Source organism: Arvicanthis niloticus, chromosome 3 (assembly GCF_011762505.2).
Source record: "Arvicanthis niloticus isolate mArvNil1 chromosome 3, mArvNil1.pat.X, whole genome shotgun sequence".
Lineage (NCBI taxonomy): Eukaryota > Metazoa > Chordata > Mammalia > Rodentia > Muridae > Arvicanthis > Arvicanthis niloticus.
Window position 1 is genome coordinate 23,781,687 of NC_047660.1, and position 12,534 is coordinate 23,794,220.

A 12,534-nucleotide genomic window follows, 5' to 3' on the forward strand; every position below is an offset into this window, starting at 1 on the left:
CGCAGAAAAGCAAGTATATTCTTTTCATATTTAACAGAGTTCATTCTTACCTATCCAAATTTATAAATAGCTAGGAAGACTGTAGATGAGAAAAAAAATCTTGCATTTTCTTTTTGATGTTTTATAAATCCATACACTTTATTTGGTGTGCAGCTAAGTAACATCACAGTGTCTCCTCACCCAAGGGCAACAAATGACGTGCTATACAGTAGCCTGTGATTGTGGACACATGGCTTTATTTCTTTTAGCTTTGTATACATTAATTAGGGATACACAATCAGAGCCGAGTGCAGAGGCAGCTAAATAAACAAATGACACTGTGGAAAGGTCTTTCTGCATACTAATCATATCCAACATCTGCAAGCAACAGCTCTATAAATCGATTTGCTCTTTCACATCAAAAGACAAACAGTGGTGCGAGTCAGCAGTTCTTTTGTCAAAGTCACAGAGATGGCTGTTCTTCACAAACACATCTTTACAAAGCAGGATCCAACCATCTGACGATTAGCATTATTGGCGACTCTTCAAAGAAGACTCACCAAGTGATTTGCTATTGGACTGGTCACCAGTTTTATGATGCTGCTCCATAAAATCTAAGTAGAATGACTGGCATTTGAATTCCTGCTTTGAGGATGACGAACCCAGAATAAGGGAAGAACTCTTCAGATTCCATGCACTGTGGGTTGTGTGTGTGTGTGTGTGTGTGTGTGTGTGTGCGCGCGCGCTACCACGGAACAGTTAACAAAATGAAACATAAAGTAAGTGAAGTAAGTGAATGATGGAAATACGTAAGCAAAGAGGATGAGTTTTGCTTGTCTCATTGGGGTTGACTGCACAAAGGCCAAGTTTCAGTGAGTTTTGATATCCTGTTTTCACTACTGCTTGGAACCAAAAGAGTTTACATTAAAGAAAAAGAAGGTGGTTTCCTCAAGCTAGATGATGTTTTATATTAGTTGAGCTAAAAACAGGATAAAAGAGAAAAATAAAAATGTTCATTATAAATATATATATATATATCTCAAGGTAGTGCTAGAGAGAGATGTCTACATAGCCCATGGAGAAAGGCATAGCTAAGATAATAGCCAGGTTAGTGACAGCCAGACATCATTTGTAGATCTTTGTCTTTATTATTTATTTTATTTAAATTAATGTATATGAATGTTTTGCCTGCATGTATGTCTGTGCATCAGACATACCGAGGTCAGAATAGGATGACAAATTTCTTGAAACTGGAGTTATAGATGGTTGGGAGCTACCATGTGGATGCTGGGCATTAAACTCAGGTCCTTTGGAAGAGGTTAACCACTAAGCCATCTCTTTAGCCCCATCACTGGTACTTCTAACAAAAGAAACTAAAGATTTCAGTAACATTTTATGCGTATATTTTCTGTTTTACCTAGTTATCAAATATCATAACTTTTTAGTTAGCAGTTTTTAGTTGTAGATCGGACTTTACTGAGAGCTGACCTAGTCCTAAAATTAAGGAAGACAATTTGTAATTCCATATCAAATTTGTTTCATTTCAGGCATGTAATTCAATGTTATTCTTCTTTTCTCTTTATCCTCTATGTATCCATGTGTGTGTATTTTTGCATGTATGTGGGATGTGTGTGTGTGTGTGTGTGTGTGTATGTGTGTGTCTGATGTGCGTGTGCCTAGAAATATCTCAGATGTCAACATAAGGAACACTGTTTACCTCTTTTGAGAAAGTGTCTCTCACTAGCTTGGAACTCTTGAGTTATGTCAGTTACTAGAGTCATGTGTCATTTGTCATGTGTCATGTGTCACCATGCCCAGATTTTTACGTGTGTGCTGAGAATCCAAATTCAGGTCTTTGTGAGTAAGACAAATGGACTTTCTCAGTCCCCTTTACCATGATTTCCAAGAGTTTGGTATCAAATACAAAATGTTAAGAAATCCTCATGACACAGTGATGAGTTTAACTTATGTACTGTTTTTGCCTTGGAGAAGCCTTCAGATAGTGTCACAGAACATCAGGAGAGCTTGTTTCAGAACTCAAGGCTTTACTTGAAGAAACAGGTGCTGAGCATTACTGAGCAGAAGAGAGACTAGGCTAGAAGGGTGGTTCTTTAAGTAATGAGTATTCAACGTGGGCCAGGATGTCAAGCAAATAGTGCCTCAATTTCCTATCTGTTAAATGGAGGCCCGAAATATTGACTTATGACCGAAGAGTATTCTGAAGATTAGCTAATAAAGGACAGTGGGAAAGCAGTGTGCAATGCTAAAGTGCTATATAAATGATAGATCGTTATCACCATCACTACTAATAATTATAACCATCATAAAAAGTGAATGATTCTGCTGTGGAGAGCTTCAGTCTCCCAGGAAAGTTATTTTTTCTTAGTCTGTTTTCATGCTTTAACCGGTCCTTCAAGCTGCTTAATTGAATGAAAGCAAGGGTTTCCATGCTCTCGGGGTTTTGTGGCTACCCTGTGGAATCCTCGCTGTGAAAACCAAAAGTGCCTACAACCGTCACTTGTGTGGGTCTTACTCTAGGATATCATTCTTGTCGCCAGAGTGCTTTAAGAGAAGGATAAGTGCTAACAATTATTTCTCTACTTTTGTTAAAAAGAAAAATACCCACATGTGTAGCTTGTGGAAATTAAAAATTCAGGAACAGAAGTCATGCATCCCTGTTGAAAAACACCCGTATTCTCGTCATCATTTATCTTTCTCTTCACAGGAAACTCAGCACTCATTCTAACCGAGTTTAGTAGGAAAAGCAAAATTAGAACGAAGAGGACTGCAAACATAAGACCCAATCAGTTTTGCCTATTATTGGCTGCAAAACAAATTTATTTTCCCCTTGGGTGTAAGATTTAAGCAGAGCTCAGTGGAGGCAAGCCATGTTCCCACCCTTTGGCTTGGGCAGAGCAGATCAAAAGCTCAGAATTGGAACATGTCAAGCGCTGTGCCTGCAAACATGTTGGCCCACTTCATGTTGGGATGCACTTTTGCAACTCGCTCATGAACAAAAAGAGAGAACACTGATATATTTTACATGAAGTGGGCCTTTGAATTATAGGTGAGCAGCAAGGGATCCAGATGGCTAAGATTCATAGTCAGCCAATCCCTTGAGACTCAGTGAGGCTGCTTGTCTGTGCATGCCTCACTGTCATTGCAACTGAGGGGCTCCGGGAAACAGCTGATCCTGGACTTTGTACCACGGGGCAATGTGACACAGTGAGCTACTTCACCAAAGTTATCTTATTTCTGGAAGGTTCTGGAATAGAGCGTAGGTTCTTTCAGCCTCTCCTTCCTTCTCTCCTGGCGCTGCATTCCAGCTCATTTTACAGTTACAGTTACGGTTATATTATACTACTGAGAGGTATAAGTGAGGTAGTGGAAAATCTCTACATTGGCCCTGGACAAGTCTACAAAAACTACCATAGAATCTTCTGAAAGCTGACTTACAGATTTGGGACTTAGGCTAGAAAGACTCAAACATCCGGGGACTCAAATAGGTGAGGCATATCTCAGGCCCTTTTCTGTGCGAGTGGGTTCCCTGCATATGCTCTCTTCAGCACCGTAGCCTCAAGATAGCCAGACTTCTTCCACCTTGGCTGTAGGATATAAGACAATGTGTTCTGAGGAAAAGAGCAGGGGTCGGGTTCAAGTGGAAGGCCATTAAAAGTCACTCAGCTTCACTGTCTTGTTCATCTTGGGGTATTATAACAAATACCACTGATGGAATGGCTTAAGCAATATCCTTGTATCCTCTACTTTAAATAATTCTGAAAGTTTATAGCCTGAGGTCAGGTTGCCGGTATGCTTGAGTTTTTGGTGAGGGCTCTCTTCTTGGTTTGCAGATGGCTCCATCTTCCTGTTCCTCTTTATAGCAGAGACAGAAAGCATTGCAGTTTCTTTTTTCTGCTTCTAAAGTCTCTAACAGCACTTGGAGACTTCAGTACCATAGCACATCTGAACCTATTCATCTACCATAGGCACCTTCTAGTGCCATTATATTTCCAGGTATGGATTTCTCATGTTTTATGAGATAGAATTTAGAATCATTTGAAAAAATGAGCCTCTGGAGTCCTGCCTGTGGGGCATTTTCTTCACTGGATTGATTGCTATGGGAAGACCTATCTTGACTATCGGTAGGCTTTTGGATTCTTATAAAATGGAGACAAATATCTTGAGTACTAAGAAGCATTTGTTACTCCCTGTTTCTTCAGTGCAGATAGAATGTCACCAGCTCCTTGGTCTCCGTGCAAGAGTAGAATATACAGTGAATTCGAGCTGAAGGAACTCTGCTCAAGCTATGTCAGGGTATTTCTGTTCCAGCAACAGGATAATTTTTAATAGTCCATTTTCATTATTTAATGCTCATTGCATCTACCACCTCTACAAGGAAATCTGATAGTCATTTTTTAAAAAGTTTTATTTAATTTGATCATTGCTGTAAAAAAAAAACAAGCACAAAGCTGAAGTATTGAATGCTCCAAGTTCTGGCTTTGATTCTTCCAAGGCACGTTAAAAACAAGTAAGTAGATGTAATTCTTTTATCTCTGGCTCCTAAGTATTTGGGATTTGGGATTGTAGCCCTGTATCACCAGTACTTGTTCTTACACAGATTCCAAAAGGAAGGAGACGATCATTTCTGTTCAATCTTTAATGTTGTAAGTGTGTTAGATGCTTTTATGTTGCCATGACCACAAAAATTAACTTAGGAAAAAAAATGATTTATTTTGGCTCACAGTTGGAGAGTCTTTCAATTCACTGCTGCAGGGAAAGAGTGGAGCAGCTGTCAGCTCATGGTGGTGTTAGGGTGTAGAATCGGTTCTTCATATCTTCTACCTCTGTCACTGATTGCTCCTCTCAGAGATTCCATGCAAATCAAAACCAGGGCCTGTGGGGTAACTTTTAGAATCAGTTCATAATGTACAGAAAGAATTTTCACGTTACATGAGGTCAGGGAGTGGGATAGCAAGTTTGACTCTTTTGCGTTTATTCCTCATATTGAATATAAATTACATCAACATTCCTCACATTAGAGTCTGTATTTGTTTTGTAAAGCATTGATGAAGAAGCTATATATGCTACAGCAGAAAAGAACTCAGGACACCTAGCCTCTAATATCTGAGGAATAAATTGTCTGCCACCCTGCAAGCTATGGTGTAACCCTGGGTTAATAATTTAATTTTATATAGTGCTATAGATTTTTTTCTACCAGTGGGCCAAGGATGTCTAATGCAGTTCCATGTAGAATCTTTTCTACCTCCAGAATTCTGTGACTTTTAAGATGAAGCTATTATTTAAAGACTGTATGGATGTTGAGCTGATAGCTCTAGAAAAATACACACACACAGGCACACACACACACACACACACACACACACACACACATATATATATAGTGCTTGTATATGTAATTGTAAGTGTGTGCGTGTGTACACGTGTGTGTGTTGTTTGTGGCAACATTTAAATTCTGCAGGATTATAAGTCACTTAACTCATACCCTCCTACTGAGTCCATTTAGAAAGGCATCTCTGTGTCCAACACAATGAGTCAGTTTGATATGGAGTCCTTTGTTCAAATATAGAACTTCTGCCTTTTAATTTTTTTCCTTTGTTAACTAGTTCCACAAAAATTATAATAGACACAGAAGACAATTTAAATACGCATCTATTGTTCTTTTTGCAATATTGTTCCTAGACCTGGTATAAAAAAAGAACAGAAATCTTCAGAAGTACTCATTAAATAAAAGGCATCCATTCCATCTCAGGTACAGAGGCTAAGTTGTCAGTAGTTCTTCTTTGCTTCAAGTCTTCTGCTTCAGCATGTAGCTTGCAGGTTTCTCTGTGTCCTTCCATGGTTCTTTCTATACACACACACTTTGTGCTATAGATACAGCAGTGCTTGTGTAAATTTCCCTTTCTTATTGGATGTTGTGAGGTTGGACTCAGACTCATCTTCAGGATGCATTTAGCCAGGTTACCTTGGCAAGGCTCTGTGTACGAGCACATTTCTATTCTGAGATACTTCTGGTTATGACTTCAATATATGGATTTTGGGAAGTCACACTTAAGACCCTAATAAATGCATAATACATCTTAAAAATATTAGTCTGTCAGTCGTTGTTTCAATATGTTGTGATGGTGACTTTTCAGATACACTTAGGTTATATGTAACTCTTAAAAGTACAAAGATTGAATGAATTGGTTTCCTTGGGACTTGGAAAAGAAAGCCATTGGAAAGAACTTCAGATCTTGGATCTGAACTGCAACTGGTCCAGGTCCCAAAGTACTGGTTTCAGCTTGCCTAGCTGCAGCCTGCTCACATGCAAAGTGAAAGCTGAGTTCCTGTCTTCACTGACCTTTCTAGCACCAACTTTCTTTATACCCAAATGTCAGGTCACAACAGTATTTCCATAATCACAAACTAGAAATCAGAATCTAGGGTTAAAACTCGCACTGCTAAAAGCATGTAGGCAATCCAGATACACACTTTGTTCTGTCAGTATCAGACAGAACAATGATACGGGAAGAAGCCCATTATCGACTACTCAAAATTAATTGTTAATAACTTGACTGCATCTACTTCTAATTTTTATAGTGCCCCATAAACACAGGGATTCAACTTGTGTGGTGTCTTAATGAGCAAGTTATACTGAAAGGGAAAATGGACAGAGTCGAGCACTGTCTAAAAACCAGATTTTAATGGGATTGCTGGCTAGTTTAAAGCAAGCTACGAACACTGGAATGTGAAGCAAGAATAGATGAGATAACCTTTAAACTATTGTAGTTTTTTAAGACAAAATGAAAGAAGGAGTAAAAAAAAAAATCTCCAAAGCGACTTTTGGGTTGTTTGTTGGAATGCTGTATTCAGCAGATAAATAGTTCTATTACATTATTCTTTTCAGAGATGCTTATGACATAACATGGTGGCCAAGAGTATGGCTTGGTGACACAAAACATTGGCCAATACATTAGAAACACAAAGTGAAAAGCATACTTGCTTAGACCAATAATAGATCAACACCTGTTAAGGGGACGCATTATTTATACCCACATGTTCTAGAACCATTGTGCTAACATGACAGAAATTTCTGTATGGAACGTAATTTTGTAAGTTATTTAATCTAAGCCTTTTTATATATATAAAAGAGGAAACCAGGGCACAGAGTAGCAGCAGCTGGTGAGATACGGCCCACAATAAGCAATGATTTGTTCTTCTCATATACCTCTCTTAGTCCTGGTTCTTGGTTTGGAGGATCTGTAGAATGTTTGTGAGCTCAGAAATAGATAACTACCTAAAACACAGAGATAACTTATGAAAGCTTCCAAGTGGGTAACCTTCAGGTGAATTTTGCTTGGTCACACTATCAACATCTAGGATGTGTATAAATTAATATAAATTGCACATTATGGGAATTTTTGGAAAACCACAGCAGGTCCATTAGCCGGGAGCTCACATTTCTTCTTGCTAACCAAATGTGGGAAATGAGGGAAATGAGGAGCAGCTGTCTCTTCTCCCACAGGTATAGTCTTCCACTGGATTCTGGACACAGGTTCTCAAGGCTGGGACCACTTAACAGTTTCTTCTTCTCCCATTCTTTTCACCCCAGTTCACTGTTCTTGATTGAATAGAGAAGTTACTAGGAAATGGAAATATTTGTTATACCCATATGTCTTCAAAATTGAACAACCAAAACACATTTCAGGAAGAAGATGCTCTTCCCCACTGACAGTCCTTTCTTTAGATTCTTGTTTCACTCTTAGGATTAAGTGTGCAGTGAGAGCCACAGAGTCAGGGCCTCATCATCCTGCTGTGCCACTGATGTCAGCATGAACTCCAGTTTGAAGCAGTGTGGGAAGGCACCCAAATCCAATTACAATTTCTGGCAGGTAAAAGGAGAGTCTAAAAAATACCCCTTTCTCTTTTTGGTCATCTTTGCTAGGAAGAACATGTGTTTCTCTTGCTAACTCCACTTTAACATTACTGATTTTCTTCTGTATCTACTTTAAAACAACATTTTCCCCCTGAGGATCGCACTTATATGTAATTTAAAATCAGGACTATAGAACGAGATGATTGTATCATCTATTTCTCTTAATCAATAATCTGTATGAGTGTGACCTTACACTCTATTTTTTTATGATATGTTTATAACATCTTTTATCTATTTGATTGTGGAGAATCTCATTATTTTGCTAAAAAGGAAGGAATTCATTTATCTAAGTGGGAAATCCAGAGTTGACTGTGCTGAAGCTTTCTGGAAGCCATATAAACCATAAGATCAAAAGATGAAAGACTGTGGGAAGATCCAAACTTCAGTAGGCATGACCTGGAAAGTTCAATTAAAATCTTAACATAAATGCCTTCAATGTTCCACATAACTATCAAAGCATTTCCATATTAGAAACACGAGCTTTCACAACCCAGAAGGCAGAAACGCTCTTCTAACGGTCCCCATTGTCTTAACATTTAAGAGGCTCCATTATTGTCATGGCATAGAGCTGGAAGGAAATTCCAAACACCCTATAACAGCTCATGTTCAACTGAACTTCATATAGAGCATCTTAAAAAAAAAAAAAAAAAAAAAAAAAAAAAAAAAAAGAACAAACAGCAGAAAAACAAAAACCAGTAAGAGATTTGCCTTGATAATTTAAAACAGGATGTTGAGGATTAATGATCTGGAAGTCAAAACAGATACTCACTCAGTAAAACTTACTAGCTATTGATCAGACAGTCACTTGCCTGCTTCAAAGTTGTAAGTATTTCTTCAGGAGTTAATGAGACAAAACCTGGAGTTTTCTGATGCAGGTCTTTCCTACTACCAACTCCTGTGTCTATGAATTCTGCTCAGTTGTTTACTTTCATAAAAACTAAGGACCTGTGTACTTGCATATAAACTCAAGAAGACAGTAGTTGCCACCATCGAAATTGCCAGACTTTTTCAGAATTCTTTAAAATTTTTTTCATCTCTTTCCTTTTTCTTTAAGAAAAGTTGCTGTGTGGGGGAGGGACTGCTTAGCAGCAGAAAATTAACTTAAATTAATAATTTATCTTAGAAATAAATAGAAAAGTTTTCTCCCAAATAGTCTATATTTCTAAGTCCTGCCTGGCAAATTCAAGAAAAAGAAAACAAACAAACAAGAAAACAACAACAACAAACCCTCAAAAAAAAAAAAGATAGCAGCAACAATCCTTATTTAAATACTAACAGAAACTTTTTATTGCGCAAGAAGCTGTAGCTGAGCTGGCTTGTGTGAATTATCAGTATCCGTTTTCAGGGACAGGGGAAGGGTTAAGGACAACAGTGGATGAAGGTTTCCGGCTTGTTTGTTTTTGATGAGGAACTTCTGATTCTTTTTTCCTCAGGAACATACTGTCTGAAATTCACTTCCATACTAATTTAAAACAGTAGTCTCAATATAAAAGCCACAAGACAATGGAGGTAAAAGAAAGTCTGTAAGTAAATAAGTACATTTTATAGATTAAAATAGCCAGAAAGAGGAAATTGACTAATTCAGAATTACCTCACTGGCTCATGGCAGATGTATTCAGTCCCCAAACTTTTGAAACCAGATCTCTGGATTTCTCTTTGTTTGGTCCCATCTGGCTTTTTTTTTTTTTTTTTTTTTTTTTTTTTTTTTTTTTTTTTTTTTATCAGTACTCTAGTAAATACGTGTGAATGCCTGTCATCTAATTTACATATAGGTTCTGCATCACACATAAAACATTCAAACTTAGCATCCTGTCAGTCAGTTAACCTCAACCAAGTTACAAGTGTTCACTATAATGATACTGGATTGAATGGAGGTAATTTGCTCCCTCCCTGCCCCCACTGAGAAGAGATTTGTAGGGCTGATCTGGATGACGTGTATCCATTTAAGAAGCGGTGTCGAGGAAAGCGTGAACTACTGCCTTCTTCCCAAGCTATACGTAAAATTATGGCTTCGTCCTAGTGTAGCCTCATCTACATGCATAGATTTCTTCAAAGTCATCTTTTATATTTATCACCACGGAAGAATGGCTGCTGCCCTGGATGTGTGCCTGGCCACCATGAAAACAGCAGGTGCGTTGCCAGAAGTCGTATGTTGAAGTCCCCCCTCCCCGTCCCCCCCCCAGTTTTATTTTCTTATTGCCATTCACGCTATTCGAGTAGTAACAGCCACATCTAAAGTAACAAAGTCCCAATTCAGAAGTGAGATTCTCTAAAGCTCTTCAAATAGTTCACAGCGGCTTTAGAGACTGAAGCCAGCTCAATGGAGTGGAAGTGTTACTCCCTCGCTCCCTACAGCTCTGAAAGCCATTAGCAACACATGTCTCCTCCGGAGCGTTTATGCTAACATTGTTTTCTTTGGTTTGTTTTTCAGTCTTGCTGCCTTTCATATAAACAACCCTTTCAGACAGGAGCTTAACGGGGCATAATGGGAAGAAACCGTTGTTTGTCTTCCCCTGACCCCAGCATTATGGCCTCCAAATGGCTCAAGGATGTCCCAACAATTGCACACTCAATCAGAGATAAATCTGTCGTGTTGGACCCGACTTTTGCAGAAGCACCATATCCCAAAGATGCACAATTGAAATGCTACGCAATGGAATTTTGTGAACACCTTTTTCTAAAGGATCAGGTAAAGTCACAAATACGAATGTCAATGCAGTGATGACAGTGCAGTGTTTCACTTCCCATCACCACATAATTCTTATTTCATATAAGCATAATTTTAAAAAAAGATAGCACCTTTTCATTTCTATCAGTCACTTTTCTCTCTTGAGATTAAATGACATTTCTTTTTTTAAAAAAATAAATTTCCATGGAGGAAAACATAGGTCATGTGTGTGATACAAGGCCCCGGTCATAGGAAAAGATTGGACATAACTCATAAGACATGTTTTGTGTGATTAAAATAGTATTTCAAAGAACAATCCCCTTCCACAGTAGCTGTTGGTACACCTGTTATAGAGGAAAGAAGTGCAGAGATTGGCCCAAGGAATCAAATCATGTGGTGGCCCTGGTCTGTAGTCTTAGTTTGAGCATGCTGAGACAAGATGGAAAAGGCCTGCCATAAAATAGGACTGCCCAAGAGAAGACCTTTGCCAACCAGCCCATTAGCCATGAAAGTGCTTCACTCTAGGGAGAGTGTCCCTGCCACACTACCCAATGCTAACATTCGAGCTGGGATGCACTGACTTTCTTTTAGACTAGAGCACTTTGTCGGTCAGAATGTCCTCTGTCAAAAAAGGAAAAGCAAAAAGAGATGACAAAGAGCTATTCTGGGGTGGATTTATATTGATTTGCTTCATATTTGCTTATGTACAAACATTCACAGCACTATCTAAAATCTGACATGGAGAGCATATCATGGTTGCGTAAGAAAGAGAAATGTAGGCATTACAAAATGAAGGAAGAGTTGGAAGGGAGAAAAACAAATAGAAATACTTTTCTCTGTTCGGTTACGTTTTCTTTAGTTTGAATAAATATCACCAAGAAGACAATAATAGCAATAAATAAACATTATTTTAAAAAACACCACAACTGGACACATTCATCTTATTTAATTCTAACAACCAGTGAAGTAGAAATTTAAGGGTTCTTTGTAAAGTCAGTTGTGTTTGCTGGGGCAAACACGTGAAGGAACATTGTCCTGAGGTGAACACAGGTGAAAGACTAAGGCAGACTGGTGAAGGATCATTTCCCTGAAGCAGACACAGGATAGAGGATGTTCTGCTAAAGCAAGCACGTGATGAAGGATTCTTTGCTAACAACACGCATGCATTGGTCTGCCTTACACTGAGTAGTTGAGTGGCAATTGTCAGAATTCCATAGAGAGAAATGCACCAAAAACCTTCTGGTAGTGTGCTGCACTTTCTTGCTGCTTCTGCTGACTAGGGCTGATTGGCAAAGTGATGTCAGCTGAGACAGATGAAAGAACTGAGGTAAAACCCATGGCAGACACTTGATGTTTGGAGAGTATTAAAAAGTACCCAATGGACAGTGACGGAGCGGGAGCTTAGCTACAGTTTTTGGAGCGATGAAGGAGCACAGATCAAAGGAGTTGGCCAAAGTCTACCTGTTGATGGATATATGAAGGAAGTAGTTCATATTATTCATTGGCATCTTATAAAACTAAATCCTGTGCTCTCTTTATAAAATCACAAACAAGGAAATATACTTCTTTATCACATTAATAAATATTTTAAAATTTTAATTATAATTATGTATAAATATACATTTATATATAATTTAATTTATATAAGTACACATAATGCATATAAATAAAATTATAAACATCATAAATACAAATATGTAATACATTATGTTCATATGCACTGCAATGTACATTTGGAGGACATGAAGGTCTACTGTAGAATACAAAATCTAAAAGAACTCGACAAAAATTCTGAGGCTAGAAATGGCCATTTAGAGTGCCAGCCCTTGTGTGTACCCTGTCGCAGATCCAGGTGTATGGCCCAGATGGCACAGGTATAAAACCCATGAAATCGGGAGACTGCAATGCTGAATGCTCTTATGACTGCTCACTGTCTAGAATGCATTTATCC